This window comes from Balaenoptera ricei, chromosome 2 (genome assembly GCF_028023285.1).
Source record: "Balaenoptera ricei isolate mBalRic1 chromosome 2, mBalRic1.hap2, whole genome shotgun sequence".
In the NCBI taxonomy this organism is placed as follows: domain Eukaryota; kingdom Metazoa; phylum Chordata; class Mammalia; order Artiodactyla; family Balaenopteridae; genus Balaenoptera; species Balaenoptera ricei.
The window spans coordinates 71,117,146-71,144,568 of NC_082640.1; the positions used below are offsets into that span (position 1 = coordinate 71,117,146).

A 27,423-nucleotide genomic window follows, 5' to 3' on the forward strand; every position below is an offset into this window, starting at 1 on the left:
GGACTGTGCTTGCTATTATTATTATTATTAATCAGAGCAGAGCCTAATTTTCTGTCCGTCATCCACACCAATCCTCCAAGCTGGGCTCCTGGCTTCTCCAGAACACGCCAGGCAGTGGTGCCTCCAGGCCTTTCTACAAGCTGTTCCTTCAGCCTAGAATGAGACTGTTCGATCATCCCTTCTTTCCAGATCCTTCCAAACATCACCTCCTCCCAATCCTCCCTGATCCTCTCTAACTAGAACCACCTCTCCTTCCTCTGCATCCTCTCATACAGAACTATTTCTTTCTGTAGCATAAAATGCACATGATGTGTGTCAGTCATGCCTGCTTGGAGAGCTTAGGATGTGAGCTTCCTAAGGACAGGTGTTGGTTTCTTATCTCTTTATGACCCTCCTGTGCTGCCATGAAGCAGCACTAAATAGTAAATGCTTGAGTACTTAGAAAGCAGGAAAGCAAAGAGGGAGGGACGGAGAAAGAAAAGATGAAGAGAAAGAAGGAGAGAGAGATGAAAGGTGGACTAGAGAGGAAACCGAGAGACACCTGAAGAGAAACCAGCTCCATTCACCTTCCAACCACTTCAGGGAAAAGAAGGCAGTGACTAGAGACTTTGGGTCATTTGCATCTCTTCCTTGGGTCTGCTTTTCATCCCTTGAGCCATGGCATTGGAACAAACTTCGAAAACCTCAGGGACTTCCCTGGTGGCGCAGTGGTTAAGACTCCGCGTTCCTAATGCAGGGGACCTGGGTTCCATCCCTGGTCAGGGAACTAGATCCTGCATGCCACAACTAAGGAGCCCGCCTGCCGCAACTGAGACCCAGCACAACCAAATAAATAAATAAATATTAAAAACAAAAAACCCGAAAACCTCAAAGTGGCTCTGGACTTGCTCTTCAGCCCCTCTGAAGCTCAATTTCCTCATCTGTAATAGAGATAATAATGGTGCTTATCTAATTGGGTTGTTATGAGGATCAAATGAAAAAATAACGGGAAAATCCCTGGCACCTGGTCCATGGTAAGCACTCAATAAATGCTGTGTATTATGATGGTGATGGTTCGGTGATTCTAAGAATTCCAGACCTGTCGGAATAAAGGGCCGAGCACTGCTGGGGAGGGGCCGTGCTTCCTAAGCTTGGAGAGATGCCTATTGTCCTAGAGCAGGGCCCAGTGGTCACATAGAGGTCACACCATGTCGTGTTTTCTCCCAGGCCTTCCCACGGGCGCCCCACCCCCCACTGCCCCCAACAAGACACACAATAAAGACTCCTGATTGCTTGATGAAAGGAAGCGGATACACAATTCATTTCAACTTTAGACCTAACCACCCCCCAACCTTTCAAAAAGAATTGCACACCCTATTCCAATTTACACACTGAACCCACATGGAATTTTCCAGCGGGTTCCGAAGCCTTTGAAGTGACCAGACCAGACTATTGATTTATTTCCAACTAACCTCTCTCTTTGAACCCAGAAGGGTCAAGGTTAATTATATAATAAAACACACTGTGCCCAGCTGCCCCCTCTGCGGGCGCAGGGAACCCCCAGACCTTTCCGAGGCGGCGAGAGGTGGATCGTGTTTCTGATCCCTTCCTCGCATTCATTTCCTTTATCAGGGCCCATTAAGAGGAAGAAAAAAAAACCCTACCCCCTCATTTCCTCCCTGAGAGATAAATTTTAATTTGCTGGAAACCAACAAAAGGGATATAAGCTAGGTTTCCAGGCTGCACCCTGTGGTTGATAAATCTTGCTGGGAGCACCTATTCTGGAGCCGGTTGGGAAAGGGGGTGGGGTAGGGGAGGGAAGCAACGGGGTGCGGACCCCCGAGTCTGCCTCTCCCACACAGGGGGAAGGGAGCCCCAGAGGGCCTGACTCAGCGGATGCTTCCAGCATGGCCACGTCCCCATGAAGCCTTCTTTGCCCGTTGAACTGAGTTAACCCACCAGCCACAGCTTCTCCTGTGTGAGCTCAGTTCCCACTTTCCCAGATGATGGAACAGGCTCCGAGTGGTCTCAAAACTGGTCCCACTTATCACAGGTAGGAAGTGGCAGGGCCAGGACTGCAATCCAAGATTTTGTTCTCCTTGTAAAATAATGGATTCTTCCCACCCACCCCCATCCTCCCACCCCAGGGAAACAATGTAAATGTTCTTTTCATTTCCATCGTTTAAAGAAAAAAGATTCAAAACTGTTATCTAACATACAGTCCGTTATCAAATGTCCCCAGTTGTGCCAACAATGTCCCTCTCACCCGTGTTTTCCCCATCCAGGATCCAGAGACTTGCCCACTCCCTTGGTTATCCTGACTCTTTCCTCTCCCTTCTTCTAGAACAGCACCAGCCTTTCCTGTTTTTCCTGACACTGACGTTTCTGAAGAAAAAAGGTCAGCTGTCTTGCAGAGTGACCCACATGTGGATTTATGTTTCCTCCTGACTATTTAGAGTGTCCTGTTGTTCTCCAACTCAGGTTCGGCCGCTCGTTGCTCAAGAATCCAATACTGAGAGACAAGTGTCAGGTAAAAAGGAAAGACGGCTTTACTGAGGAAGCCGGCAACCCTGGGGAGAAGGTGAACTCATGTCCCAGAGAACCAACTCCTCAGGTTTTGCTCAGAAATTATGTAGGGAAAAGAGGAAGGGGCTACATGCTGGGGAGAGGGCTGTGGGGTGTGTGATCAGCTCGTGGACATTCTTCTGATTGCTTGGTGGTGAAGTAACTGAGAATCAACATCATCAACCTTCAGGTTCCAACCAGTCTAGGGTCTACGTGCTTGTGAACAGCAGACAGTTAACTTCTTCCACCTGGTGGGGATTTCAGTCTCTGTAAAACAGCTCAAAGGACGTGGCTCAGGATATTATCTCTAGCCCTATAGGAGGAACTAAAGGTCCTTGACTTTGTTTAATGGCTAAACTATTATTGTTTTGTCTTGTTTGACTGTTTTCCTTTGCTTCTGCATTTTCCTCACTTCTCTGATTAAATGTATTCTTTGGAACTGGGGGAAGGCCTGGAGGCTAAAGTTTTTCTACAGACAAGCGGCAGGCAGAGGACAGGGTGGGAGGGGAGGCCACATAGGTTCCAGCTCGGTTACAGTATGTAGGGCATCACATCTGGAGGCCCACGGGGCCAGCTGTTTTTGGCAAGGGACCCAGGATTTCCAGCTCCGAGGCCAGTGCTTATTCTCAGCCTCCTGGGGGCTTCCTGGCGCGCAGGGAAAGAGTGTGAATGGTTCCACCTGGGGGCGCTGTCGGCACTGGCCACCAGAGAAGCTCGTTCTCTGGGATTCTTCCAACCCCACAGGTTGCAACCTTGAACCTTGGGAAGAAGCCTACCCATCACGGCCTATTCTTCTCTCTGGAATGTTCCTAAGTTTGTGTCAAGGCTTCATACCTCCATGAGGCTGTCATGACTCTACGGCAGAACCAATGCTCCCTCCTTTCTGCTTCCGCAGCCCTGTGTTTCTGCCTCATTGCATATCTTGTCTCAGTGTAGCCGAGGTCACCGTTGATGGGGCTTGCTGAACAGCCTGGAAGAGGTGCCGGAGGATCAATTATATTACATGCCATATTCTAAAGAGTCATGAATAGTCTCTTTGACCATCTTCCTCCCTATTATCTCATGGCTTCACCTTCACCTCCAAACCTCTCTCTCTCCCCAACTCCAGTCTATACTGGATTTTCTCTTATTCTTGCCCATATCCCTCCTCCCTCGGGATCAATTTGGTTCTTCTTCAAGTAGCTCTATGCCTTTCAATTTTTCAAAATTAATTTAAGGGACTTCCCTGGTGGTCCAGTAGTTAAGAATCCACCTTCCAGTGCAGGGGATGCGGGTTCGATCCCTGCTCGGGGAACTGAGATCCCATACGCCGCGGGACAACTAAGCCTGCGCGCTCTAGAGCCCACGCGCCACAACTAGACAGCCCGCGTGCCACAACCACTGAGCCCGCGTGCCGCAATGAAGATCCCGCAACTAAGACCCAAGGCAGCCAAATAAATAAATAAATAAATATAAAACAAAACAAAACAAAAAAACCCTCAGGTCTCCCAACTTTCAGTCCCAAACATGTAGAAAACTATTGGCATAGAGATAATACCTGTAAGAATGTGAACTCCCTGGAACACCCATCAATATTTTTAATATAGAGTAGTTTACCTCTTAAAAATAAATAAATAAATAAAAATAATTTAAGTTAAATAAGCAATACACAAAAACATTCTCACTGTTAAAAAAAAAAAGTAAAATATTACGGAGGTCCCCCCTCCATTGCCCCAAGCCCACTCCCCCTCCCAGGGGTAATTGCTGTTGCGTGGTATGGTATCCTCCCAGGCGTTTTTCCATGGAATTATAGATTTCCATATGCACTCAAGAAAAATATATGGTATACTAAATAATGCCATTTATATTTTCTGTTTCTAATTTTTGGTGCTGTAGTGGACACCCTTGCACCGTCTCCCTGTATTCGTCAGTGTGTGTTTCTCTAGAGTAGGAATGAGAGGATTTGCTGGATCCTGGGGCACAGGTCTGTGGAATGACCGCCCTGCGTGACTGTGTGTCCTTACTGTCTGCCTGCAGACCGTGAGAGGATTGGGCCTGTTTCTGTCTTGCACGGGCAACTTCCTTCACTCCCAAGGCAGCTTTGCAGATCAGAGAGCATCCTGGGAACTTTGCCCATCGGTAAATGCCCAGTTCAGTCCCAACAAACCCCATCTATCAATCTTAGCTGATTTAGAAAGGATTTACTCTCTAAGTATTGCAGCTGTTTTCAGGTTGGAATGATCTGTTTTTTGATCTGGTCTCCTTCTCCAGTTTCTCCGTGTCCTACCTTCTCTCTGTCCCCTGGTCCCTCTCCATTTCCCTGACCCCCCTTCCCCACATACTTGCCTCTCTGACCCTCCAATCCTCCTCAGCCAGGCTGGACAGTAGCCCCGGAGCCGGGGCTGGGAGTGAACGTGCAGCCCCCAGGCCAAGGCCCCACTCGAATCCCCACCCTTTGCTCCTGCCCAAAGTGGGCACAGGAGTCCCGCCCGCCTCTGCCGTCATGCCTCACAGCGACCCTGCAAATGTTGTGGCCTGTGTATGTATTATTTATTCAAGAACATTATATGTTTAAAAAAGTCTAAATCACAAAGCAAAAAGTAATGGCACCATAATGAAATTGTCATGTAATACAAATAAAACATCTGCATAAAAATACTTAGCATAGAAAAATTTCAATTAAAAATAAAATGTGTCTCTTTTCACATTCCTACTGTTCTCTTAACTGAGATCCTCCTTTTTTTTTCCCCTTTTGTTTTGATTCAGATCAACGGAGAGGGCCAGTGCCTGATTTTAGTAATGGACGATAGCCTCCCTTGTATGGCACAGACTAGATGCCACACACCCATGTTGACACACTTAAAACTAAACTTATGAGGTAAATACTACTATCATTATGCCTGCTCATGGATGAAATATTTCAGGCACAGAGAAGTTAAGTGACTTGCTTGAGGTCACACAGCTAGGAAGTAGAAAAGCTGGGATCAGAACCCAGACAGGGTGGCTCCAGTGCCAGGACGGTAACCACTGTCCCACACTGCCTCTCAGCCTTAATGTGGGCAACTCCCACCCCCCCAATTAGGCACATATGTTTGTTTTCCAAAGCACTATTCTTATTCTGATATTTCACTTGAATCTCTCAATGACTCTATGAGGGAAGGGAAGACCCAGCTTATGGGCCAGCACAATGCCCCACACCCAGCCTCACAGACAGACCCCAAGAAATGGTAGCTTGTGACCAAGGGCAGAGATGTGGGTAGGTGCCCAGACTTGGCAGTGCTGTGTAGCATGCAGCACTTGGCGGTGTGTGTGCGTGAAGTTGTGCGTGAATGCGTGAATGTGTGAGCATGCGCACATGCATGTTTGTGCATATGTGTGTGTGTGTGTGTGTGTGTGTGTGGGCATGCACTGGTGTGTCCAGCCTGGCCGTCTCGGCATGACCATGTAGCCCTGCGTTGGCCCCGCTGCGTCTTTCATCCCCGCAGGGAGCAGCGCCTCAGTCGGGCGTAGTGGGATCAGCTGTGTCACTGAAAGCAAGGGCTGTTCAGATCATGGGCAGTACTGTTTGTTTCTGTCACACTCTTATCTTTACTCCCCTGAGCCCAGACCTTAGCATCATAAAATGTCAGAGCCTGGATGAAAATGTGGAGATTATCTAACTCAGGCTCTCCCTTGACAAATGGGGAGACCGAGCCCCAGAGAGGATATTGTTAACATTAAACACAAAATGGAGACCGGACTTGAGAATTCCCTGAGCAGATAAAACCGTGTAGGTCCTGAAAGCAAAATGAAATCCAGCTTATTTCATTAAGGTAAGTGAAAGTTAACTTAGGTTATTTCTTGTTAACGCCCCTGACAATCATAAGAGAAACTTTAGTCTTTTTCCTAAAAATGGTATGAGATGATCACTTTAAACCTGCCAGCTGAAACCCCATTGTAATCACCAGTCATTGTAAATGCTAATATCTTCCTCATTTTCACTTTATAAGCCATCCTATAACTTCATGCCCCTGAGCTTCGTATCAGTCTTTGAATTTGGAAGCTCCCAGTTTGCGAACTGTTTTTATAGGCATGATAAACTCTTACTATTTACTGATTTGGTGGTTTTAGTTTAGCTATTTCCGGATTTTTGACAGTACTCGCAACTGGAGGAGGTCACCCAGCTAGTTAGGGGCGGGGCTGGGATGAGAACCTGCATCTCCCCACCCAGTTTCACGCTCTTGCCACAGTCCTGGACTTTTGTCTGCAAATAATAGACCAAAGCTTCCCAGGCTGCGGCTGAGGCTGCCTCAAGGCTGGAGAAGGTGGTCGGGAGTCGGAGCTGCTTTGATGTGTCCACTGCTGTGCCTTCTCCACCTTCTCCTCCCGGGGCTGGCATACCACCCTCTCTGGGAGAGCGTTCTGTTCTCAGGCTGATCAAAACTCTAGTGGGTGAGCGAATATGCTTTTGATTAATTACAAATGGAAAATGAATAAATTCTTAGTTGATAAATGCAGTGAGAAGAAATAGTAAATTGTGTCTTTGATAAAGGTCTTGGGAATGTTTGTGGAATGAATGAATGAAGCATGACAGGATAACAGGAGCCCTGGGAGAGACTGAACTTGAGGGGTTTTTGGTCTCTTCATCAAAAGAAAGGGTCAGAAAGTCCCTTGTGTCACCTCAGGAGGTAAATTACCTTTGAGGAAATGAAGAGGCTTCTCTATGGTGGGGAAGGGGTTCCCCTAGACAATAACTCAATTGTTCTGGAAAAGGGGTGTAATTAGAATTCCTATGTGTTCTAGTGACCATCCTGGGGCTGCCCTTAGAAAGCCAGGATGGGAAAGGGGTCTTGAGGGGCGGGCTCTGAAAGGAGGGGCAGCTGGCACTTGCTGATTCGGGCTCTGAGGAAACAGAGAGGTGTGTGCTTGGGGCTGCCCTCTCAGCTATGTGGCAGGCTGAAAACAAGGAGGGGATCCCTTCATGCCCTGAAGACACCCAAAGCAAGGCGCCATCACTGAGTGGAGGTCCCCATCTATATGATCAGGCCACTCAAGATGGCTGTTCTCTTGCTCTCTGGACATCCCCTGCTCGACCAGTCCCTGCCTCACCTACACCCAACTCACCTGACTGACCTTCCCTCTTAATCATAGAGCCTAATCAGTAAATGCTTACATACTTGCCCCCGGCCCCAGCTGGTGATTGTTCTAATCTTTAGATCAGGACATCTTGACCAAGATAGCTTATGAAAGGGGCAGTGAGGGGCATGCGCCTCTGCCGGTTTCCCTGGCAACCGATGAGCCAACCTGATGTCAATTCCCTCTGTAACTGAAACCTCCCTCTTTACCCAGGAGTAAAGACTGCTGGTGAGGGGTCCCTCCAGGATCTTACTTCAGCCATGTAAGCTCCCCTATCCATTAAACCACTGATGTCTCTGTCGCTGACTCCGGGCTCTTGCTTCAGTCTTGAGGCTGGGCAAGTACAGGGCCTGCAGGCCTGCGGGGTGAGCCCACCGCTGCCCTTAGCATGCATGAGGTGCTGTTTGCACGGTGACGTGGTGTGGGCAGAGCAGTTCTGGCTGCAGGGACTGGCTGGACAGTGGGGCTTCGGTGTGGAAGGCACCAGAGGCTCTCAAGCCTCCAGAGTTTGGAGCAAATGGGGTGTGTGTGTGTGTGTGTGTGTATCCGACTGGTTTTATTTGCCTCTGTCTTTCTGGATCAGGTAGGTCATACCTGTTACTGAACACATAGGGAGGGGCTCCGCAGGAAGCCTCTGAGTTACTGCCTAGTTTTGGAAGATGAGAGCAATGTTTTATTTTGCATATCAGTTTTAAACATCTTTTTTTTTTTAATTTATTTTTATTTATTTATTTAGTTGGCTGCGTTGGGTCTTCGTTGCTGTGCGTGAGCTTTCTCTAGTTGTGGCGAGCGGGGGCTACTCTTCGTTGTGGTGCACAGGCTTCTCATTGCTGTGGCTTCTCTTGTTGCAGAGCACGGTCTCTAGAGAGCAGGCTTCAGTAGTTGTACATGGGCTTAGTTGCTCCTCGGCATGTGGGATCTTCCTGGACCAGGGCTCGAACCTGTGTCCCCTGCATTGGCAGGCGTATTCTTAACCACTGCGCCACCAGGGAAGTCCTAAACATCTCTCTTTTGTATCCATCTTCTCATTTGCTTCTCACCACACCCTGTGAGGCAGGCAGGGAGGTACTTACCTCCATTTTCTCACAGAGAGGATTGCCTCCTGTGGAGATCATTTAATGAGAGACTGTCTTTCTCCTGCTGCTTCCTTTCACATTTCCCAGGACCTACTATTTCCATGGTCCTGACCAGGGACTACAGGAAGGATGAGACTGAGGCTGTCGGGTGAAGCTTCTAGGCTGGGAGGAAAGCCAAGCCACAGGGTGACATCCAGCAGAACGCCTGAAACCAGGTGTGGTGACTTATAATATCACTGTGATAAGGGTTCAGAAAGGGAGTGTCTAGGTCTTTTCCTTTTCCAAGAGTATTAAAATCAGTTTGTTGAGTGCCATGAAAATTCCTCTTGAGGCAATAGAAAAATTTCAGAGAAAGTAAACAGAAAAGTATACTGAAAATATAAACAGAAATTAGTGAGGAAGAAAAAGATACACTGGAGAGAAATGTCAAACTCCATATTTAGTTCTTTGAAAAAGAAAACTAATAAAATTGACAACTTTTTCTTTTTAATTTTTAATTTAATTTTATTTTTGGCTGAGTTGGGTCTTTGTTGCTGTGCACAGGTTTTCTCTAGTTGCAGCGAGCAGGGGCTACTCTTCATTGCAGTGCGTGGGCTTCTCATTGTGGTGGCTTCTCTTGTTGCAGAGCATGGGTTCTAGGGGTGCAGGCTCAGTAGTTATGGCGCACGGGCTTAGTTGCTCTGCATCATGTGGGATCTTCCCAGACCAGGGCTTGAACCCATGTCCCTTGCATTGGCAGGCGGATTCTTAACCACTGTGCCACCAGGGAAGCCCCAAAATTGACAACTTCTGACAAGATTTATCAAATCAAGAAAAAGAGAAGGCATAAATAAATAAATAATATTGGGAATGAGAAAAAGGGACATAACTGAAGAGACGGCAGAAACCTAAATAATAGATTATGAACAACTGTGTGGCAATAAATCTTAAAACTGCAGAAAAGGTATTATCTATGTACCTCTCTTAGAAAAACTGACTCAAGAAGAAATAGAAAAGTTAAATGTCTATAACTAATAAAGACAGGAATCACTAGCAAAGTGTCAGGTCTAGAATGACATTTTACCATTTGCAACAACATGGATGGACCTGGAGGGTATTATGCTAGGTGAAATGAGTCAGTCAGACAGAGAGAGATGAATACTGTATGCTATCACTTATATGTGGAATCTAAAATATAAACAAATGAACATAACAAAACAGATCCACAGACATAGAGAACAAACTAGTGGTAACCAGTAGGGAAAGGGAAGAGGGGTGGGGCAAGATAGGGGTAGGGGATTAAGAGGTACAAACTACTATGTATAAAATAAATAAGCAACAAGGATATATTGTACAGCATAGGGAATATAGCCAATATTTTATAATAACTTTAAATAGAGTATAATCTATAAAAATATTGAATAGCTATGTATACCTGAAACTAATATAATACTGTAAATCAACTATATCTTAATTTAAAAAAAAAAAGTAATAATATGACCAAGTTGGGCTTTCCAATGGACTGAATGTTTATGTCCCTTCCCACAAAATTCATATGTTGAAACCCTAATACCAGTGTGATGATCTAGGAGATGGGGCCTCTGGGAGTAACTAGGCCATGAGAGTGGAGCCCTCATGGATGGAATTAGTGCCCTTATAAGAGGAAGCCACAGTGCTAGCTAGTTCTCTTTTCTGCCCTGTGAGGATACAAGAAGTCAGCTGTCTGCAACCCGGAGGAGGGCCCTTACCAGAACTGGAACCATGCTGGCACCCTGATCTCAGACTTACAGTCTCCGGAACTGTGAGAAATAAATTTCTGTTGTTTGTCACCCACTTTACAGTATTTTGTCATAGCAGCCTGAGCTAAGACAAGTTTATCCTAGAAATGCAAGATTGGCTCAACATTTGGAAATAAATGTCATTCACCACATTAACAATTTAAAAGAGAAAAAGCATACGATCATCCTAATAGATGCAGCAAAAACTTTAAACAGAGAGTGTAAGCAAACATCTGATAAAAGGTGTCTAATACTTACAAGAAACATCCTACTCAATGGAAAAGCATTTCTTTTAAAATCAGGCATAAGATAAAGAGGATCACTATGATTTCTACTTCACATTATACAAGATCAACATCGTATATGCTAACTGCTCAATAATATAAGAAAAAATATCAGAAAAGAAGTTTTAAAAAAATGTGTAGGGGCAGAGTCAAGATGGCTTATTAGGAGGACATGGAATTCGCATCTCCTCACAACTAGGGCACCTACCAGGCACCAGTGGGGGACCACGGACACCTAAGGGGACGGGAGGGACCCCCAGTGACCAGATAGGATGTGGGGCATGGGGGGAGTGAAGAGGGAGGAGAAGTGGAGGTGAGACAGGACTGGCACCCTTGAGGGGAGGCTGGGGGAGGGGAAGGGATTGGGAGGGCAGAGGATCAAAAGGGAGTGTGGCCATGTTTCCCCTGCCCACTTGGGCCCCCAGGAGCCTGCTGATATCCAGGGCCTGATCCTCTGCCCACCGAGGCCCCCTCCAGCCACGCGGGTCCTGAGGGAGTGGGAGGGAGGGAAGGGGGAACAAAAGTAAAGGCCGGACCTCTGGGACCGGCACCCCTGAGGGGCAGCTGGGAGGGGGAAGGAATTCCTACACCCAGCAGGACCCACCCATGGTTAGGGGTCCAGGGGCGAAGGTGGAGACCCTGGGGGATATGATGGGGGAGGGGTGCAAAGGGCCGGAAGGGAATGCAGCCAGTGCTTTCCCCGTCCACTTAGGCACCACGGGCTCCCGGGCTTAATCCTCTGCCCTAGGAGCCTCCCTCCTGCTGCACAGAGCCCAAGCCCCACACACACACCCTCACTCAGGGCCCCACCGCCAAACTCCGGAACTCCACACTCCAGAGGCCTTCCTTTCCACATGCTGCCTCTCCCTTTCTGCGCAGGTCCTAAGCAGAGGCCCCGCCCCACATTCAAACGTCACCCCGCCACCCGCCTAGGTCCTGCCTCACCCTAAACCCCACCCCTGCCTAAGTTCCACCTCCGCTCCTGTAGCCACGGCCTTTTTTTTCTTTTCTTTTTTCCTCTTTTAGATTGGGGTTCTGTTTTACCTTGTTGATTCACTGTTGTTGATTCTTTTATATTTTTATGTTTCCTAATAAATGTTTTATTTTTCTAATTTTATTTTATTCTTTATACTTTGTTAGTGATCTCTCCTTTTGGCTTGTTGCCCCTCCCCCCCCTTTTTTTCTTTTTTTCTGCTGTGGTTTTATTTTACCTTGTTGCAGTTGTTTCAATTATAGTTTTATTTTTTCTAATATATTTTTTATCTTTCGAATTTTATTTTGTTTTTTATTCTTTGATATTGTACTGCTCCTTTTTTGTTCCTTTTTTTTTTTTTTTTTTTTTTTTTACTGCACCATGAAGCTTGCGGGATCTTGGTTCCCAGCCTGGAGGTTGGGCCTGAGCTCCTGTGGTGGGAGCTCTGAGTCCAAACCACTGGACTAACAGAGAACCTCAGACCCCAGGGAATATCAATCTGAGTGAGGCCTCCCAGAGGTCCTCATCTCAGCACCAAGACCCAGCTCTATCTAACTGCCTGCAAACTCCAGTGCTGGACGTCTCAGGACAAACAACCAGTAAGACAGGAATACAGCACCACCCATCAAAAAAAAAAAAACAAAACAAAACGAAATGACAAAAAAGTATGTTACAGACGAAGGAGCAAGGTAAAAACCTACAAGACCAAATAAATGAAGATGAAATAGGCAACCTACCTGAAAAATAATTTAGAGTAATGATAGTAAAGATGATCCAAAATCTCGGAAACAGAATGGAGAAAATACAAGAAACATTTAACAAGGATCTAGAAGAACTAAAGAGCAAACAAACAATGATGAACAACACAATAAATGAGATTAAAAATACTCTAGAAGGAATCAATAACAGAATAACTGAGGCAGAAGAACGGATAAGTGAGCTGGAAGATAAAATGGTGGAAATAACTGCCAGGGATCAGTTTAAAGAAAGAAGAATGAAAAGAATTGAGGACAGTCTCAGAGACCTCTGGGACAACATTAAACGCAACAACATTCAAATTATAGGGGTCCCAGAAGAAGAAGAGAAAAAAAAAAGGGTCTGAAAAAATATTTGAAGAGATTATAGTCAAAAACTTCCCTAACATGGGAAAGGAAATAGTTGATCAAGTCCAGGAAGCACAGAGAGTACCATACAGGATAAACCCAAAGACAAACACACCGAGATACATATTAATCAAACTATCAAAAATTAAATACAGAGAAGAAATATTAAAAGCAGTAAGGGAAAAGCAACACATAACATACAAGGGAATCCCCATAAGGTTAACAGCTGATTTTTCAGCAGAAATTCTGCAAGCCAGAAGGGAGTGGCATGACATATTTAAAGTGATGAAAGGGAAGAACCTACAACCAAGATTACTCTACCCAGCAAGGATCTCATTCAGATTCGATGGAGAAATTAAAACCTTTACAGATAAGCAAAAGTTAAGAGAATTCAGCACCACCAAACCAGTTTTACAACTAATGCTAAAGGAACTTCTCTAGGCAGGAAACACAAGAGAAGGAAAAGACCTACTAAAACAAACCCAAAACAATTAAGAAAATGGTAATAGGAACATACATATTGATAATTACCTTAAATGTAAATGGATTAAATACTCCAACCAAAAGACACAGGCTCACTGAATGGATACAAAAACAAGACCCATATATATGCTGTCTACAAGAGACCCACTTCAGACCTAGGGACACACACAGACTGAAAGTGAGGGGATGGAAAAAGATATTCCATGCAAATGGAAATCAAAAGAAAGCTGGAGTAGCAATTTTCATATCAGACAAAATAGACTTTAAAGACTATTACAAGAGGCAAAGAAGGACATTATATAATGATCAAGGGATTAATCAAAGAAGATGATATAACAATTGTAAATATTTATGCACCCAACATAGGAACACCTCAATACATAAGGCAAATGCTAACAGCCATAAAAGAGGAAATCGACAGTAACACAATCATAGTAGGGGACTTTAACACCCCACTTTCACCAATGGACAGATCATCCAAAATGAAAATAAATGAGGAAACACAAGCTTTAACTAACACATTAAACAAGATGGACTTAATTGATATTGATAGGACATTCCATCCAAAAACAACAGCATACACTTTCTTCTCAAGTGCTCATGGAACATTCTCCAGGATAGACCATACCTTGGCTCACAAATCAAGCCTTGGTATATTTAAGAAAATTGAAATCATATCAATATCTTTTCTGACCACAATGCTATGAGACTAGATATCAGTTACAGGAAAAAAACTGTAAAAAATACAAACACATGGAGGCTAAACAATACGCTACTAAATAACCAAAAGATCACTGAAGAAATCAAAGAGGAAATCAAAAAAATACCTAGAAACAAATGACAATGAAAACACGACAACCCAAAACCTATGGGATGCAGCAAAAGCAGTTCTAAGAGGGAAGTTTATAGCAATACAATCCTACCTCAAGAAACAAGAAACATCTTAAATAAACAACCTAACCTTACACCTAAAGCAATTAGAGAAAGAAGAACAAAAAACCCCAAAGTTAGCAGAAGGAAAGAAATCACAAAGATCAGATCAGAAATAAATGAAAAAGAAATGAAGGAAACAATAGCAAAGATCATTAAACTAAAAGCTGATTCTTTGAGAAGATAAACAAAATTGATAAACCATTAGCCAGATTCATCAAGAAAAAAGGGAGAAGACTTAAATCAACAGAATTAGACATGAAAAAGGAGAAGTAACAACTGACACTGCAGAAATACAAAGGATCATGAGAGATTACTACAAGCAACTCTATGCCAATAAAATGGACGACGTGGAAGAAATGGACAAATTCTTAGAAAAGCACAACCTTCCAAGACTGAACCAGGAAGAAATAGAAAATATAAACAGACAAATTACAAGCACTGAAATTGAAACTGTGATTAAAAAACCTTCCAACAAACAAAAGCCCAGGAACAGATGGCTTCACAGGCAAATTCTATCAAACATTTAGAGAAGAGCAAACACCTATCTTTCTCAAACTCTTACAAAATATAGCAGAGGGAGGAACACTCCCAAACTCATTCTATGAGGCCACCATCACCCTGATACCAAAACCAGACAAAGATGTCCCCAAAAAAGAAAACTGCAGGCCAATACCTCTGATGAGCATAGATGCAAAAACCCTCAAGAAAATACTAGCAAACAGAATCCAACAACATATTAAAATGATCATACACCATGATCAAGTGGGGTTTATCCCAGGGATGCAAGGATTCTTCAATACACACAAGTCAATCAATGTGATACACCATGTTAACAAATTGAAGGATAAAAACCATATGATCATCTCAATAGATGCAGAAGAAGCTTTCAACAAAATTCAACACCATTTATGATAAAAACTCTCCAGAAAGTAGGCATAGAGAGAACATACTTCAACATATGAAAGGCCATATGTGACAAACCCACAGCCAACATATTCTCAATGGTGAAAAGCTGAAAGCATTTCCTCTAAGATCAGGAACAAGACAAGGATGTCCACTCTCACCACTATTACTCAACATAGTTTTGGAAGTCCTAGCCACGGCAATCAGAGAAGAAAAAGAAATAAAAGGAATCCAAATGGGAAAAGAAGAAGTAAAACTGTCACTTTTTGCAGATGACACGATACTATACATAGAGAATCCTAAGATGCTACCAGAAAACTACTAGATCTAATCAATGAATTTGGTAGAGTAGCAGGTTACAAAATTAATGCACAGAAATCTCTTGCATTCCTATACACTAATGATGAAAAATCTGAAAGAGAAATTAAGGAAACACTCCCATTTACCATTGCAACAAAAAGAATAAAATACCTAGGAATAAACCTACCTAAGGAGACAAAAGACCTGTATGCAGAAAACTATAAGACACTGATGAAAGAAATTAAAGATGATACAAACAGATGGAGAGATATACTATGTTCTTGGATTGGAAGAATCAATATTGTGAAAATGACTATACTACCCAAAGCAGTCTACAGATTCAGTGCAATCCCTATCAAACTACCAATGGCATTTTTCACAGAACTAGAACAAAAAATTGCACAATTTGTATGGAAACACAAAAGACCCCAAATAGCCAAAACAATCTGGAGAAAGAAAAACAGAGCTGGAGGAATCAGGCTCCTGGACTTCAGACTATACTAAAACTACAGTAATCAAGACAGTATGGTAGTGGCACAAAAACAGAAATATAGATCAATGGAACAGGATAGAAAGTCCAGAGATAAACCCATGCACATATGGTCACCGTATCTTTGATAAAGGAGGCAAGAGTATATAGTGAAGAAAAGACAGCCTCTTCAATAAGTGGTGCTGGGAAAACTGGACAGCTACATGTAAAAGAATGAAATTAGAACACTTCCAGGAATTCCCTGGTGGCACAGTGGTTAGGAATCTGCCTGCCAATGCAGGGGACACAGGTTCGAGCTCTGGTCCAGGAAGATCCCACATGCCGTGGAGCAACTAAGCCTGTGTACCACAACTACTGAGTCTGTGCTCTAGAGCCCACGAGCCACAACTACTGAACCTGCGTGCTGCAACTACTGAAGTCCGTGCACCTAGAGCCCATGCTCCACAACAAGAGAAGCCACCGCAGTGAGAAGCCCACGCACTGCAATGAAGAGTAGCCCCCGTTCTCCGCAACTAGAGAAAGCCTGCCCACTAAAACGAAGACCCAATGCACCCAAAAATAAATAAATAAATAAGATTTAATAAACAAATAAATCCCGTTTAAAAAAAACAAAAAAGAACACTTCCTAACACCATACACAAAAATAAACTCAAAATGGATTAAAGACCTAAATGTAAGGCCAGACACTATAAAACTCTTAGAGGAAAACATAGGCAGAGCACTCTATGACATAAATCACAGCAAGATCCTTTTTGACCCACCTCCTAGAGAAATGGAAATAAAAACAAAAATAAACAAATGGGACCTGATGAAACTTAAAATCTTTTGCACAGCAAAGGAAACCATAAACAAGATGAAACGACAACCCTCAGAATGGGAGAAAATACTTGCAAATGAAGCAACTGACAAAGGATTAATCTCCAAAATTTACAAGCAGCTCATGCAGCTCAATATCAAAAAAACAAACAACCCAATCCAAAAATGGGCAGAAGACCTAAGTAGACATTTCTCCAAAGAATATATACAGATTGCCAACAAAAACATGAAAAGATGCTCAACTAATCATTAGAGAAATGCAAATCAAAACTGCAATGAGGTATCACCTCACACCAGTCAGAATGGCCATCATCAAAAAAATCTACAAACAATAAATGCTGGAGAGGGTGTGGAGAAAAGGGAACCCTCTTGCACTGTTGGTGGGAATGTAAATTGATACAGCCACTATGGAGAACAGTATGGAGGTTCCTTAAAAAACTGAAAATAGAACTATCCTCCTACTGGGCATATACCCTGAGAAAACCATAATTCAAAAAGAGTCATGTACCACAATGTTCATTGCAGCACTATTTACAATAGCCAGGACATGGAAGCAACCTAAATGTCCATTGACAGATGAATGGATAAAGAAGATGTGGCACATATATACAATGGAATATTACTCAGCCAGAAAAAGAAATGAAATTTATTTATAGTGAGGTGGATGGACCTAGAGTCTGTCATACAGAGTGAAGTAAGTCAGAAAAAGAAAAACAAATACCGTATGCTAACACATATATATGGAATCTAAAAAAAATGGTTCTGAAGAACCTAGGGGCAGGACATGAATAAAGACACAGACGTAGAGAATGGACTTGAGGACAAGGGGAGGGGGAAGGGTAAGCTGGGACGAACTGAGAGAGTAGCATTGACATATATACACTACCAAATGTAAAATAGATAGCTAGTGGGAAGCAGCTGCATGGCACAGGGAGATCAGCTTGGTGCTTTGCGACCATCTAGTGGGGTGGGATAAGGAGGGTGGAAGGGAGATGCAAGAGGGAGGGGATATGGGGATATACGTATGCCTATAGCTGATTCACTTTGTTATACAGCAGAAACACAATACTGTAAAGCAGTTATACTCCAATAAAGATGTTTAAAAAAAATGTGTAGAGGGAATTCCCTGACAATCCAGTGAATTACAGTGGATCAGGACTCTGAGCTCTCACTGCCAAGGGCCCGGGTTCAATCCCTGGTGGGGGAACTAAGATTTCACATGCTGCATGGTGTGGCCAAAAAAAAAAAAAAAAAAAGTTAAAAAAAAACTGTGTAGGTAGAAAATTCAAAATAATATACACACAATTATTAGAGTTAATCAGAGAGTCAAGTGAGGTTGCCAGATGTAAGATCCTATAGAAGAGTCAATTGCATTTCTATAAAACGGGAATGCACAATTAGGAAATGCAATTTTAAAAATTAACAAAAGATACATCTTTAGTAGAAAAATGTAACACTTAATTGAAAAATAATAAAGAAGACCTAAACATATGGAGAGACAAATCATGTCCATGAGTAAGATGAAAATTCAATTCTCCCTCAATAATTTACGGATTAAATTCAGATCCAATAGGGATTTTCATGGAAATCAACAAGGCAATTGTAAACATTTTTGGAAGGACAAAGGATAGCCAAGTTAGTTCTGGAAAGAAAACCAAAGAGGGGGATTAAGCCTACCAGTTTCAAGTATCGCTATAAACCCACAGGAATTAGGATATGTTATGTTAGCTCAGGGATAGATAATTTAGACCCATGGAATAGAATAGAGAGCCCAGAATGTTTATGGCATTGATTGTGGTAACAGTTTCATGGGTCTGTACTTAACTCCAAACTCATCAAGTTGTACACATTAAATATATGCAGCTTTTTGTATGTCAATCATACCTCAATAGAGTGATGTGAAAAAAGAAAATAGTGTAGAAACATTCCCATGCATGTGAGGAAAGCTGATGTATGTCAGAGTTGTCACTGCAGATCAGTGGGGAAAAAGACATCAATCAATAAATAGTGCTGGTGCATGGTACTAGTGATGTTTTCAATAGACATTCAGTGACAACACCAAAAAAAAAAAAAATGGTGCTGGTGCCGTGGGACCACTAAGCCCAGGCGCCGCAACTACTCGGCCCATGTGCTCTGGAGCTCGTGCACCACAACTCGAGAGCCCGCACAGCTAGAGAGCCTGCGTGCCGCAACTAAGACCTAAAGCAGCCAAATAAATAAATATTTAAAAAAATAAAAACCATTACTCTGATATGAAAATAACCTTTAAAAAAACAAATCAATAGTGCTGAGCGATTGTCATCATTTTGGGGGAGGGGGAAATAAAAATGATCCACACTTCACACTCTATACAAAAATTCAGCTCCTGGTGAATCAAGGACTTAAATATGAAAGACATAACTTTAAAAAATATAGAATTGCTTTAATAACTTGAGATAATGAATTATTTATTAAATAAAACACACCAAAAAAGCACAAATCACAATAAAAATTTTTTAAAGAGATCAATCTGACATTAAAATTTAGACCAGCTCACAAGGAGACACTATAAGAAAAATGGACAGGGGGCTTCCCTGGTGGCAAAGTGGTTAAGAATCCTCCTGCTACTGCAGGGGACACGGGTTCAAGCCCTGCTCCGGGAAGATCCTACCTGCCGGGGAGCAACTAAGCCCGTGCGCCACAACTACTGAGCCTGTGCTCTAGAGCCCGCAAGCCACAACTACTGAGCCCACGTGGCATAAACTACTGAAGCCCACCCACCTAGAGCCCGTGCTCCACAACAAGAGAAGCCACCGCAAGGACAAGCTCGCACACCGCAGCGAAAAGTAGGCCTCACTAGCTGCGACTACACGAAGCCTGCGCTCAGAAACGCAGACCCAACGCAGCCAAAAATATATAAATTAATAAAAAAAGAACACCACTATAAAACAATTTCATGATTACCAGATGGACAAAACTTAAAGTCTGAGCATACCAAGGGCCAGTAAGGCTGAGAGGCAATGAGAATATACACAGGCCATTTGGTGGAAGTGTGAATGGGTACACTCACTGTGGGGAAAAATTATTACACGTGCCTCCCCTAAGAACTTGCAACTCCATTCCACACTCGAGGGACTCACCGGGAATAACATTATTATTATTTTTAAAGCGCTCTTTACTCTTTTAAAGATTCACTTTTTTGAACTTATTTTCGACTGCGTGGAGCCTCCATCATGACACGCAGGATCTTCGCTGAAGAGTGCGGGATCTTTCGTTGTTGCAGACGGCATATGGGATTGTATGTCCGTGACCAGCGATCAAACCTGTTTCCCTTGCATTGCAAGGCAGATTTCACTAGACCACCAGTGAACTCTCAGATGTAACATTCTTCTAATAATCAAAACGTGGAAGAAGCAAAACAAACTAACCAACTCTAAACCCATAAAGGAAAACCGAAATTTATAGACTGTGTGTTGTTAATACATTATAATTCCACAGAGCTGAGCTGTACAGTATTATCATTGGCCACAAATACCTCTTGCGCCCTTAAAAAGGTGACTGGTCTTAATCGAAATGTACTGAGCATAACACACGCATCACATTTCAGAGACTTCGTAAAACAAAGAAAAATGAAACAGTCTCCCAATCTTCCAGTTTGATTACATGTTCAACAGTAACTAGATGTTCTGGGGTAACCAAAACCTATTCCGTTGTTCTTTTACTTTATTCCACGTCTAAAAAAACGAAAACTTCGTCTACGACTACTTCACACCGTTTAACAAAAAAAAAAAAAAAAAAAGAAAGAAACACACTACCCGTACCCGCTTAATTGCTGTGATCTTCTTCCAGCGGTAATACAAAATCCACTGAAGCACCATTTTAGTTTGAACTCATGCCGGAGCACTCACAGTCGCAGCAAATATAAAACACATAAAAATGATGTAAAACTCTAGTTATTAAGCTACAACCGAAACTACATTGGTTGTTTGATAATAGTGTCATCGTGACCGCACACAAAACGGGAAAGCAAAAGAAGAAAACACCGAAAACCTTAAACAAACTCTCCCACCTTTCCTTTCTCTCCCTGTATAAATCTGACTTTGTACCAGACTTCAGTAGCCTTGCCGAAGCAAGGCCTCAAAAAATTGGTTTAAAACTCAGAGTTATTCCTCTCCACGGAAATCTTTAGTAAAAGGCGAAAGATTTATACGATCTGAAGAGAAACCAGAGTATGATAAACGTTTTTGTAACTCACACCTGGGGTAAGAGAAACTCCTAGAACACTGATAGTGGCTAGTTAACACCAAGATCCAGTGCCTGAACAAAAATTTCTAGACTAGTCTGTAAATAAAGGGTCTAATCTTAGAAAATATAACTAGAAGATAATTCAAAATTTTGCCATTTAAAACTTGTACTATGTGCAGTGCACTGTGGGTATGCAAATAAGGCAAGCCCGCGTCCTTTCCATTCGAGAAAGATCTTAGTATTCACACAGTGCCCCTGCATCACCACTAGGGGGCGAAGCGGAGGATTGGCAGGCTGGCATCCACACGCCGGACTGATCAAAGACCCACGTTTTAGGTTTTGTACATTTGAGTTTGATTTCTGTTAAAGACTTTGCTGTTAAATTGGAAAAGAAAAAAATAGCAAGTAAGTAATCGGCACAAAATTCAGGACCGTGGTTTCTTCCTTTGGTGGAGTGAGGGCATTCGGGAGTTTTAAAATTTGACAATTTCCTTTTTCTTAAAATGAGTGGTGGGCGCACAGGTGTTTTGTCTGTTTTGCACCGTGCACGTCCGGGATGTACACTCTAGAATATTATGCCGCTTGTGAAAAATTCGTAGCAGTGTCTTCTTTAAAATTGCAGCTTGCGGAATTCCCTGGCGGTCCAGTGGTTAGGACTCCGCGCTTTCACTGCCTGGGCCCGGGTTCCATCCCTGGTGGGGGAACTAAGATCCCTTAAGCTGGGCGGCAAAAAAAAAAAAAAAAAAAAAAAAGAAGGAGATTGCACCCTCCGCTCGGTTTCAGGTTTCCTGCCTCCTCATCTGATGCTACTTGTGGCGATGAAATCTTGTATTTCACTTTCAGACCTCGAGTCTCATCCTGTGTTTTTAAAATGAGCTGTACTCTCCTCAGCGGTGCTCAGATGCTGGGTCGCCCGGCCTACACAGACTCCTTAACTATTGTAGTAACTGAACCATCTTGGGAAAGGAAACTGAAGCTCCTTTTGTTTTTTTCTGGCAGCTTGTGTCAATGTTCCATTTCCCAACTTTGACACCTTCTCTGAGCTGTCATGTTTGTTTGCATTCCTTTTTACTGGTTCTTTTGCTAACAAGTCGATCACATTTGACATATATTTGACGTAAATTTGTCTAATACATTTTAAAAACAGCTTTTTGGGGGATATAATCCACTTACCATAAAGTTCACCAATTTAAAGTGTACAATTCAATGGTTTTTAGCATATTCACAAACTTGCGCTATCATCACAATCTAGTGGGTTTTTGTTTGTTTGTTTGTTTAGTTTTTTTTGGCCTTCCCCGCGGGCATGTGGGATCTTAGTTCCCCCAACAGGGATAGAACCTGCCCCTCCTGCAGTGGAAGCGCAGTCTTAACCACTGGACCAGCCAGGAAGTCCCCACAGTGTAGTTTTAGAACATCTTTATCAACCCAAAAAGAAACTGTACCCATTAGCAGTTATTCCCCATCTCCCCCATCCCCCAGCCTCTACCAAACACTAACCTACTTTCTGTCTGCACCTACTCTGGACATTTCATATAAATGGAAGCATAAAACCTGTGGCTTTTTGTGACTGGCTTCTTTCACTTAGCATAATGTTTGTGAGATTCATTTACACCTACGTTTGTTTTGATACTCTTTTGCATTCTTGCTGTATTTCACAGAGTAATGGGGAGTTAAAGACCCATGGAGATGCAGAGTTCCAGCCCTATGATAGCTATTTACCTCACAGGGTTTGGCCTGGGGCTAAGGCACTGAGGGGACAGGAAAGGAGCAACTCTCTGAAGAGTGTTTCCCTGCTCCGAGATTGTAGGGGACCTTTGGTCTCCTTCATTCTAGAAGGTCCTGGGCAGCTTTCACTGGTTAGACGACCACACGGAAGGTTAACTTTTTTTTTTTTTTAAGTAAAGGGCTACTTTTCACAGTGGGTATTCAATTAATAGGACTCATTACTTTTATTTATTTATTAATTAAATTTTTATTTATTCTTGGCTGCATTGGGTCTTCATTGCTGCGCGCTGGCTTTCTCTAGTTGCGACGAGTTGGGGCTACTCTTTGTTGTGGTGCATGGGCTTCTCATTGCAGTGGCTTCTCGTTGCGGAGCACGGGCTCTGGGCACACGGGCTTCAGTAGTCGTGGCACGTGGGCTCAGTAGTTGTGGCTCGCGGGCTCTAGAGCACAGGCTCAGCAGTTGTGGTGCACGGGCTTAGTTGCTCTGCGGCATGTGGGATCTTTGCGGACCAGGGCTCGAACCCGTGTCCCCTGCATTGGCAGGCAGATTCTTAACCACTGCACCACCAGGGAAGTCCCTAGCCTTGCCTGTTCTTGTGGATTGTTCTCTGGTTCCCATTTGTTGTGGCTGGATGCCAGAGGCCACAGCTACAAGTGGCAGGTCTGAGAGTTGGAACGACACCTAACCCTTTCAGATTCTGCAGTGGAGAAGCGCGCTCCTGTGGAAGGTGAACTGAACCTCTAGGTCTCAGCTCTTGTCCTTTGCTCATTTCTGCTGCAACGTCTGTTTGCCACAAGGAGGTGCTGCTTCCCTTTTAGTGTTCAATTCCTGCCACAAGGCCCACCTCTTAAGGTCAGGGATTCCAACGTTTTGCTCTCAGACCTCAGTGAAAGAATTTTGAAACTATGTTTCTCTTGCACATTTTAAAGATCATGTGTACAGTTTTCGTAAGATAACTTACAACATATGTTTAAATAGATGCAAAAGATGAATATTGTGCATTGTAAATATTGATACTCTAAATTGTACATCACTTAATTTTTTTTTTTTTTACATCTTTATTGGAGCATAATTGCTTTACAATGTTGTGTTAGTTTCTGCTGTATAACAAAGTGAATCAGCTATACATATACATATATCCCCATATCTCCTCCCTCTTGCATCTCCCTCCCACCCTCCCTATCCCACCCCTCTAGGTGGTCACAAAGCACCAAGCTGATCTCCCTGTGCTATACGGCTGCTTCCCACTAGCTGTCTGTTTTACATTTGGCAGTGTATACATGTCCATGCCACTCTCTCACTTCATCCCAGCTTAACCTTCCCCCCTCCCTGTGTCCTCAAGTCCATTCTCTACATCTGCGTCTTTATTCCTGTTCTGCCCCTGTTACATCACTTTAAATTGTAACCAGTGGAAGGTAAATATCCAAGAAATTTGATACCTACCGTCTGTAATTTTTTAAAAATAAATTTATTTATTTATTTATTGGCTGCGTTGGGTCTTCATTGCTGCGCGAGGGCTTTCTCTAGTTACAGCGAGCGGGGGCTACTCTTCGTTGTGGTGCGTGGGCTTCTCATTGCGGTGGCTTCTCTTGTTTCGGAGCACAGGCGCTAAGCACGTGGGCTCTAGAGCGCAAGGTCAGTAGTTGTGGCACACAGGCTTAGTTGCTCCGCGGCATGTGGGATCTTCCCAGACCAGGGTTTGAACCTGTGTCCCCTGCATTGGCAGGCGGATTCTTAACCACTGCACCACCAGTGAAGTACCTGTAATTTTTTTTTTTAAGATTTTGCATAATTCCTTTTGATTCTTGAACTTTTTTTCCCGCTTCCATTTCCCCAAGAATTTAATACAATTATATTTTTATACCTGAAAGTATTTTATTGATCACCCAATCATATTCTTCTATGACAAAATAAGTACATTAATTGAATTTTAAAACTTTTTTCACATCCTTTAAACTTAAAATTTTTTAAAAATATTTATTTATTATTTAGGCTGCTCTGGGTCTTAGTTGCGGCACATGAGATCTTCGTTGTGGCATGTTTAGTTGCGGCATGTGGACTCTTAGTTGTGGCATGCAGACTCTTAATTGTGGCGTGCATGCGGGATCCAGTCCCCCACCCAGTGATCGAACCCGGGCCCCCTGCTTCGGGAGTGTGGATTCTTACCCACTGGACCATCAGGGAAGTCCCTGAACTTAAAATTTTATGCACTAATGTTTTTCTTCTGGATTGACTTATTATAGTTATTAGTACATGCTTGATCAATACAACATAAATATATTAAAACTTTTGATAATTATTAAACATAAAAGTGTCGGGACTTCCCTGGTGGTCCAGTGGGTAAGACTCTGCACTCCCAGTGCAGGGGGCCCAGGTTCAATCCCTTGTCGGAAAACTAGATCCCACATGCATGCCACAACTAAAGATCACGCACGCTGCAATGAAGTTCCAACATGCTGCAACTAAGACCCAGAGCAGCCAAAATAAATAAATATTTAAATAAATAAATAAAAATAAATAAAATAAAGTTTCCAAGAGATACTTTCCACCTCTTACATTGGCAGAGAACAACAACAACAAAAAAAAATTTTTTTTAAAAAGTGTCATTTTGTTGGAACAGCATTTCTTAATTAGATGGATGCGTAGTATTGGGTTGGCCAAAGAGTTAGTTCCGGTTTTAATATCTTACGGAAAAACCCGAATGAACTTTTTGGCCAACCCAATACTTATTGCTAGAGAAGACAGAGCTCAGTTCCAAGGCTTTCTCCCCCCCCCCCACCCCATTTTTATAGCTGTAACCTGAGAAAGCTTTTCCCCATAAATCAGTAGATGGAAGGAGTTTCAACAGTGTCACTACTGTGACCAAACAGAGCTTGGGTCTGCTTGCCCATGTGTCCAGTAAAGCCATTCCCCTGACACTGAGTTCTGGTGAAGGAAAGTGCAGCCTTCATTGCAGGGTGCCAAGCAAGGAATCCAGATAGTTAAGGCCCAATGGTTTTCAGGAAAATGTTTCTAAAGACAGGGTGCAGGAGAGAGTTGTGGTGTGAGTAATCAGTTGTGGACATTCTTCTGATTGGTTGGTGGTGAAGTAATAGGAAATCAACACCATCAATCTTCAGGCAGTTCCAACGCATCTGGGGTCTATGTGCTTGTGGTCAGCATACAGTTAACGTCTTTCTCCTGATGGGGATTTCAGTCTCAGCAAAACAGCTCAAAAAATATAGCTCAGAATATTATCTGTAGACCTTGAGGGGGAACTAAAAAGTCCTTGACTTCGTTTAATAGCTGAACAATTATTTTTTTGTCTTGCTTGACTGTTTTCCTTTGTTTCTGCATTTTCTCACTTCTCTGCTTAAGTTTATTATTTGGAACTTGCAGAAGACCTAGGAGGCTAAACTTTTTCTACAAACAGGAGGCAGGCAGAGGACACTGTGTGTGTGGGGGGGGGTTCTGACCTGGGAAGACCCCATACTGTCCTGCTTGGTTATACTACCGTATAATGAATTATCAGGTGACAGCTGAACTAAGTCCTCCTTGAACTCTGTTGAAAGAAAAGATTTGGAATTCTTTTATTTTATTTGTTTATTTTGGTTGCATGGCGTCTAAGTTGCAGCCTGCAGGCTCCTGCACTGGAAGACGGATTTCTTACCACTGGACCACCATAGAAGTCCCCCTCCATGATTATTTATATTATCCACACATAGAACATACAACGTTTTGGAAAAACCTGTTTGATTAAGTAAATTGTGTTATTAACATCAATTTTACCTGTTTCTCTTTGATCAAGCTTCTTTTTTTTTTTAAATGATTATTTTTTCTTTTATTTCAGTGTTTATTTAGGCTGCACTAGGTCTTGGTTGCAGAATGTGGGCTTATTTAAGGCTTCTTAGTTCTGGCATGTATGCATGCAGGATTCAGCTGGATTGAAACTGGGTATCCTGTACGGGGACCACAGAGTCCTATGCACTGGACCACCAGGAAAGCCCCAATAAAGCTTTTATTTGCATAGCATCTGCTATTTGCATAGCATCTGCGAGACATGTAACTCTGTGACCCCCACCAGAGATTAAAGAACAAAGAAACCCAGAAACACCTAAAACTACACCTAATCGGACACAGATTTCTAGAAAATTTTTTTGACTTCAATACACCCACATAAATAGCCAAACAAACACTTACAAGTCATTCTGCTGCTACAGATGAAAACATAATAATTCTTTTTAAAAGATAATAGTTCTTTCATTCTTACCACAGTTAGACAGCCTTGCCAAAACAAGGCCTCAAAAAATTATTGTAAGACTCAATTGTTTCCCTCCACGGAAATCTTTAGTAAAAGGCGAAAGATTTATGCGATATGAAGAGAAACGAGAGCATACCTAGCAGCCTGTGTAACTCATTTTTCCAGTAACTACAACTCCTAGTTCACTGATGGTGGCTATTTATCCCCAGAGTTAACTGCTGGAATAAATTTATTCAAGGAATTCTGAAAATAATATTTTCATACTTAGAAAAATTGAGTAAGAAAGAAATTTTTATTAACTTGAAAACAATTAAACTATTTGCAGTGTATTATGGGTATGCAAATGAACCTGAATAATCTCCCTTTACACTCCGGAAATATCTTAGTACTGTATTCAACCACTGCTCTGGAGCCACCTTTAAGGGGCAAAGCGGTGGCTTGGCTGCCTGGGATCTTAACTCCGTCCTTGTCTACTAG

The 27,423-nt window shown here is 42.9% G+C and overlaps 2 non-coding genes across 2 annotated transcripts; both read right to left on the reverse strand.

Moving 5' to 3' along the window:
* Positions 1–20,852: 20,852 nt before the first annotated feature.
* Positions 20,853–20,968, reverse strand: LOC132361602 (U5 spliceosomal RNA). Its single transcript, XR_009501878.1, has one exon. It is a non-coding gene; the product is annotated as a U5 spliceosomal RNA (small nuclear RNA).
* Positions 20,969–26,966: 5,998 nt separating this feature from the next.
* On the reverse strand, positions 26,967–27,080 carry LOC132361626 (U5 spliceosomal RNA). The gene has a single exon (XR_009501900.1). It is a non-coding gene; the product is annotated as a U5 spliceosomal RNA (small nuclear RNA).
* Between the last annotated feature and the right edge of the window lie 343 nt (positions 27,081–27,423).